General features: G+C 32.2%; 1 pseudogene across 1 annotated transcript; it reads left to right on the top strand.

The window, feature by feature from the left end:
* The first annotated feature begins 2033 nt into the window (after positions 1 to 2033).
* On the top strand, positions 2034 to 4690 carry LOC143562595 (uncharacterized; annotated as a pseudogene). The gene is made up of 7 exons (XR_013140513.1): positions 2034 to 2081; positions 2267 to 2320; positions 2959 to 3214; positions 3516 to 3592; positions 3826 to 3868; positions 4017 to 4094; positions 4253 to 4690. The product of XR_013140513.1 is annotated as an uncharacterized LOC143562595 (transcript).
* The last annotated feature ends 1788 nt before the right edge of the window (positions 4691 to 6478 follow it).

Raw genomic sequence — 6478 nt, 5'->3', positions numbered from 1 at the left:
TATTATTCATGTTTGCAATATTTATATAAAATGGTTGGATAAAATAAAGAAAACACACATTTTCCTGAGTTCAAATACATATGAGAAAATTTTAAATCCAAATTTGAAACAAATATCTTATATAAAAAATTATGCATTGCTGCTCAAATCTCAGTTTAAAAACAAGTTATAGTTTACCTTGATTTTAATTACCTATGATTTTAAAATTTTATTCTAATAGGTCTGTAACTTTAATTTTGATATTTTCTTATTTTATTATCTTTCACCATTAATGTTAATAAATGAATCAAATAAACTTCAATTCATATATAGAAATGACTTAAATATAATGATCAATATTGAAATGTTGAAAAAAAAAGAGAAAGAGAGTTATGAGAGTGACAAGTGGCAAAAATGGGTAGTTATTTATTAGAATAGATAGATTATTGTTATGTAATAACAAGCTCGTTTAGTCTTGTATGCCTAGCCAAATATAAGAACTCGAGATCGAGCCCGCTCAATAAAATTTATTAGTTTGCACCATTTCAGCATTCCCTTTTCCTTGTTTTTATGGATCAATGTAAGAAAGATTCCAAAATAAAAGTATTTCCTAACTGGTAAAAAGTTAAGACCAAAATCTTTAAGGGCGCGTTCGTTTCACATAATTCGTGGAAATTCAAAGGAATTGGAATTGAAATCTCATGGCATGGCGTGTTCGTTTCGTTGGAATTGGAATTGGAATCTTAATTCCATTTTGTTGTGTTCGGTTAAAAGATTTGAAATTGGATTTCAAATCCTTCAAATTCCTTTAAATTAAGGGATTCTAAATCCTTTCAAAAAGTGGGGGAATTCAAGGGAATTCATTGGAATATTTTCTCGAGTTTTTTTTTTTTTGAATGATGACAACGAATGAAACATTTTAGTTTTTTTACTTTTTTGTTTTTAATTTATATTCTGAGTTATAAATTTTTTATTATTATTTTTAAATATTTTTTGAGAGATTTTGATCTTAATAGAAAACCCATTAAAAATATAATTAAAAAAATCATAACACAATATATATATATATATATATAATACAAAAAATCTAAACAAACTAAAATGTTTTCGTCGTTATCCTCTTTTGTCAAACGAACATAAAAAAAATCTGGATTCCTATTCATTTGTCAAACGAACACATCAAAAATGGAATTGGATTCCAATTCCTTTCAATTTCAATTCCTATTAGAACGTTCATATTCCAAATCCAATTCCTTCCAATTCCAAATCCTATGTAAATTATAATTCCAATTCCATTTCATTCTGTAAAACGAACACGTCCTAAGTAGATTATGGGAGCTAAAAGAACTTTTATATGTAATAAATGAATACAAATAAATAGGCACACATGATAGCTTTATATACTATCTAAATGTTAGGGTTTTTCTTTTCTTTTGTTTACTTCTATTAAATATTTGCAGTTTTGAGTTTTGAATTGATTAGTAGTGCCTCTCTATCCCACTAAAAATAAAAATAAGGTGTATTGATTTTATTAATCTCAGCTATTTTTTTTTTATTATTATCGACCTCGACTAACGAATTAGCTGATAATGATCTCCACATTTTATCATATTTGTTCTCAACGGTTCCCGATTAACAGAATGTTAACGTTGTTAGTTGGAGGTCGCCAGAAAACTCAACATTTTGGTCGCAGAAAACTTTATAACCTTAGATCGGACCTTTAGGATTTTTTTTTATAGTAAAAACCCTAATTATATAGGTCAATGAACTCTAGAAACATTGTCGGAATCGGTTGGTGGAGCTCAATGACTGGTTGGTGGTGAATCAATTGGCGACAATGTTTGGGTTCCCGTTGAGTTTCCTAACAAAAACGAAAACGAGGTGTCTTTTTCGTTAAATACGTTTTTCCGTGGACTTACATCTAAGATCTAAGCGTGTTATATTTCGTTAGTCGTTGGGAATATATGTGATAAAAGTTTGAATTGGTGTGGATAGGTTAGTTAGGAGGTGACAAGGACAAAGAAGACAGCTTCGGCTTGAAAGTTGTTGAGACGATGGATGATGAAAAGGCAAAGGTAATGGCGGATAGCAGCAGGAAGCAGGTACATGCAATGAATTAATTAATTAATTACGTATCCAGTTTCACTCAACTCAGTCGTATATAATAATAATAATAATAATAATAATAATAATAATAATAATAATCAGACTATGCATCCAAGAGCTTCCTATACGTTAGCTTATCTTTCTCCTATCCTGCAGCAGCTAATGCCCTCTTATTTAATAGCTTTATCTTTCACCCTTGACTGGGAATAAACTCTCATCTCAAAACCTCCTTAAGGTAGGTGTGTGTCACTCTTTCTTTCATTTTATTATTGATTACTTTACTTAACATTACTTTTTATATATACTTTATTGTTTTTTAGTATCATACTAATAATTATTATAAATGTGGATTTTAAATATTAAATCACGGCCATCTCAAGCTCAATAACTGAAGTTCGGGCTCATTTATTAAACAACAAGATTATTTTATGCTTGAGTTCGGGCTCGAACTCGTTTAGGCCCAGCTCGAGTTACCTTTTAAGCGAGCCGATTTCGAGAAGCTCACGAGCGGCTTGAATTGTATACACGTTTACTGGTGGGGGATTGGGTGAAGGTTCAAAACAAGGAAAGTTTTTTGAAACTGGGCTAAATGTGTCACATTTGGTTGACCTGCTAACATAATTCTGTCCTTGTTTTCAATTTTATAAATAACTAATTAACTATGATCATAAGTTTTTTTTTTCTTCTTAGAATGATCATCCACGTTGTCTACGTTTAACTTCTCAGCCCATATGACCCTTTTCTCATGTAATTTAATTTTACGCATTTGACCCATTAGCAGTCTAATAAATCTCAAATCATTTTGTTTATGCATTAACGGGTTATCACCCTTATGAAATATGTCATCTGTATCCTATATTACTTTTGAGCCAGGTGAATATGGAGGGGCCATAAGGAGAAGAGTGGCCTGCAGAGGAAAAAGTGAAGCGTAGAGATATGACATCTCCTGAAGCATTATATATATTTGTATGCAATAACAAATCCATAATTGGATTTGTACATTATAGATTCGTTATTGAGGAAGAAATACCTGTACTTTATGTGTATGAATTGCAGCTTGAACCGGCTTTTCAGGGAAAGGGGACTTGGAAAGTTTCTGATGCAACTAGTTGAGCTAATCGCGTGCAACGTAATTGATTTTCGTTTTGTTTCATTTGTTTTTAAGCTATATTGATATAACCAATTTGACCTGTTAGCGATAAACATAACCCATATGGACCCTGTTTAAAAGTAAATGGGTCGAAATTGGCACAATATTGCTTTCATCCTTTGAGCATTAATTCTAGATTATGGTTTTCTTGAACTGAAAAGTTCTTCCATGTAGTTGTTTTATATTCAAGCAAAGTGTTTAATTGACACTTTGAGATTATATAATGATATGTTTCTTATTATTTTAGTATTTAATTTCGGTGTTTTTATATTTTTTTCAGAATGACATGGGTGCTGTGGTGCTTACGGTACAAAAACAAAACACCTCAGCAATTAATTTCTACTTGAATAAGCTAAGGTAGCATATGCATTGAATATAGATGAGTATGCAATAAAATATAACATAAAAATACGTATTTTTTAATCATTATGAACATTCTTTACCTCAGTACTCACAACTAGTTTGAAACGTGTGTTTAGCATTATTATTTAATCAAAAAGTTATATTAATGCAGTGACTATATAGACTGTTGACCTGTTGGGGTTACATACTATTGTTGCTTAATCTATATCTGTAATGTTGATTTGCAGATATAATATATCAAGCATTTCTCCTTCAAAAGTCTATCAGCTGGTATGAAATGTTTGCCTGATTAGAAAGATGTCATAAAGTAGTAAATGAACACACACAAACACACATTGCATTTTGTTTGACTTCTTTTACAGGTATATAATATGTTCCTACAGAATTAGTTCAATATTACTTGACCTTTATCTTGCAGATGGGAGTAATTGGAGAAGAGAAGAGCTATGAGATTCTTTGTAAAACATTTGACGGTGAAGCTAAGGCCGTATTAGAGGTAATTTTCTTCTTAACACCTCCACAAACCGCAAGTTTGCATCTTTTAGATAATACATAGGCATCATTGCTATGGTCAGGTTGGATAACAATAAGTTGACTGACAATCTTTCGTCTGTTATAGTTAACTAATGTGAATCATTGTTGTCTTGTCTTCAGGAATCATGACACATGACATCCAAAGGAGCTGCTCGAAGTATTGTTAAAGCGGGAGTTTTATTTAACAAGTGACATTTCACCTTTTGATTGTCTGGGATTGGGTCGGGAATTCAAGTCATGGGTACATTATTTATGCCAAAATCAAGTGAAAAATGGCAATTACAACTCTCTAAATTTGCAAAGATGCCAATTTCTCTACTAGAACCGAATCTATGGGAGCAACTGATTAAACCAACAGTAGATGTAACCATACAAAACTAAATCACATACTCGGACATGTGGACTTGTTAGAACCGCCTTCTTAGGCAACGCTAGTTTTCAAAAAATTTTAAGACTAACCCAAGCTAACGTCTTAATATGCATACCAAAGGGTGTCAATGGAACTGGAGCAACAGCAATAATATAAAGGTTTATAAACTGTTGAAAATGATCCAACAGTAAAACCACCAAAGAGATAATTGTGAATCAAACCGTTTCTCATACTGGCTGACTTACTTTCGATTGGGCAGTTTGATTGCTGGGTGTAGGATATTGCGATGAAAGATCATACGTAGCAGCGTATAAGAGCCAAATCATGCATGTTTTTTTACAGACAAAGAGATGACTAATATGACCAATTATAAAGCTATATTGGTCATGTTATATTTTTTCGTCCTATCATATAGGTTGTATGTATTCATGCAACCTATACAATATAACAGAGGCTTAAATATACAATTTTGAAGGTGGTGTAACAATAACTCACGTCTATAAGTATCTTACAAGCAATGATCAATTAACGAAAGTCATCTGATTAAATATTATCTAAGATGCCATCTTATAGATTTATACCTTTCTATCAATCAATATTACACAATTTACAATCATCTAGCCCTTTGCATGGTGGGTGCCAAGTGCCAACCACAATGGTGTACTCCCCATCAAACCCGGGCGGCAGCCTCCTTCACCCTAGGGGTGTGCACAAAACCGAAGGACCTGACTTGAAACCGAAACCCATAACCGAATTAGAAATTGATGGTTTGGTTTTAACCTTTAGTAAAAACCGAAATATCGGTTTTGTATTTTGTGGAAAATCGAAAAAACTAAACCAGAAAAACCAATTGTTGAGTTACTTTTTCGTTGAACCATTTTAACGTTAGTCGGTTATGTTTTGTTGATTTGGATAAGACTAGATCATTTTAAATGTATAGTTTTTTTTATTAGCTCTTAATGTATTTTCTATGCCAGATTATACAATATTCTATTATTTATTAATTATTAAAAAATACTAGGCCCAATTTAAAAATATAATGGTTCAAATTTCTTTGGCCCAAAAACTATTAGCCCGATTGATAAAACCGAGATGAGATCAATAGCGAAACCAAAAACCAAGAAAACCGAACGTTTTTTTTTTTAAACAAAACTTTGGTTTACAGTTCGGTTTTAACCCAAAACCGCACCACACGTGTCACACCCCGACCAAAGGCGGCGGAACATGCCGGGGTGCAGCGTGATTGGACAAATACACAAGACACTATTTAAAGTGACAATATTTAATCAACTCATTTATTTCATAAATCAATAAACAAACACATCTCGTTCATATAAACAAATTTAGAAACAAGTAGTAATCATATTGTTCGTTTTACTAATACCCTAATAGTCTTGGTAACGTTTTTCATCAAGTCCTCGAGTCAACAAAAGTCAAACCTGTAACATGCATAAAATAATATTTTGTCAACACGTATGTTGGTGAGCAATTTCATAGTTTGAGTATATATAATATGAGCGAAATCCACAAACGTATATGAGACTATAAATAAAAAACATCAATCGTGGCATATAAAACATATGTAAATGAGGATCCTTTCTACTCGGTAACAACCGACATACTCGGGTAATGAGGCCCTATTCTACTAGCACAAGGCTAAGTAGTTAGGGGAGCGTATGATCATACTTAATGAGGCTCAACAACAACATAAAAATAAACACTCGCGCACGTAAAGCATATGAGGCATATAACACACAAAAGAGCAAGTATTCCAAGTATCATATACCCTAAAGTTTGTGGTTTGAGAAAAGTGTATAATAAATCATTCTTGTTTTGAATAAGTATGCATGTTACCCCCAAAACATAAAAGGGAAAACGAGGATGAAATGTACTCACCTCAATTGACGAATCGAGAAATAATAAATGATCGAATGTAGAAAGCTTGCAAACGGAACGAACGAATCCAACTTGAAAGC

Source organism: Bidens hawaiensis, unplaced genomic scaffold (assembly GCF_021521415.1).
Source record: "Bidens hawaiensis isolate Kalapana, Puna unplaced genomic scaffold, B.hawaiensis_p1.1 tig00021037_1, whole genome shotgun sequence".
Classification (NCBI taxonomy): domain Eukaryota; kingdom Viridiplantae; phylum Streptophyta; class Magnoliopsida; order Asterales; family Asteraceae; genus Bidens; species Bidens hawaiensis.
The sequence above is the reverse complement of the archived record's forward strand: the minus strand, read 5'-3'. Positions and strand labels throughout refer to the sequence as shown.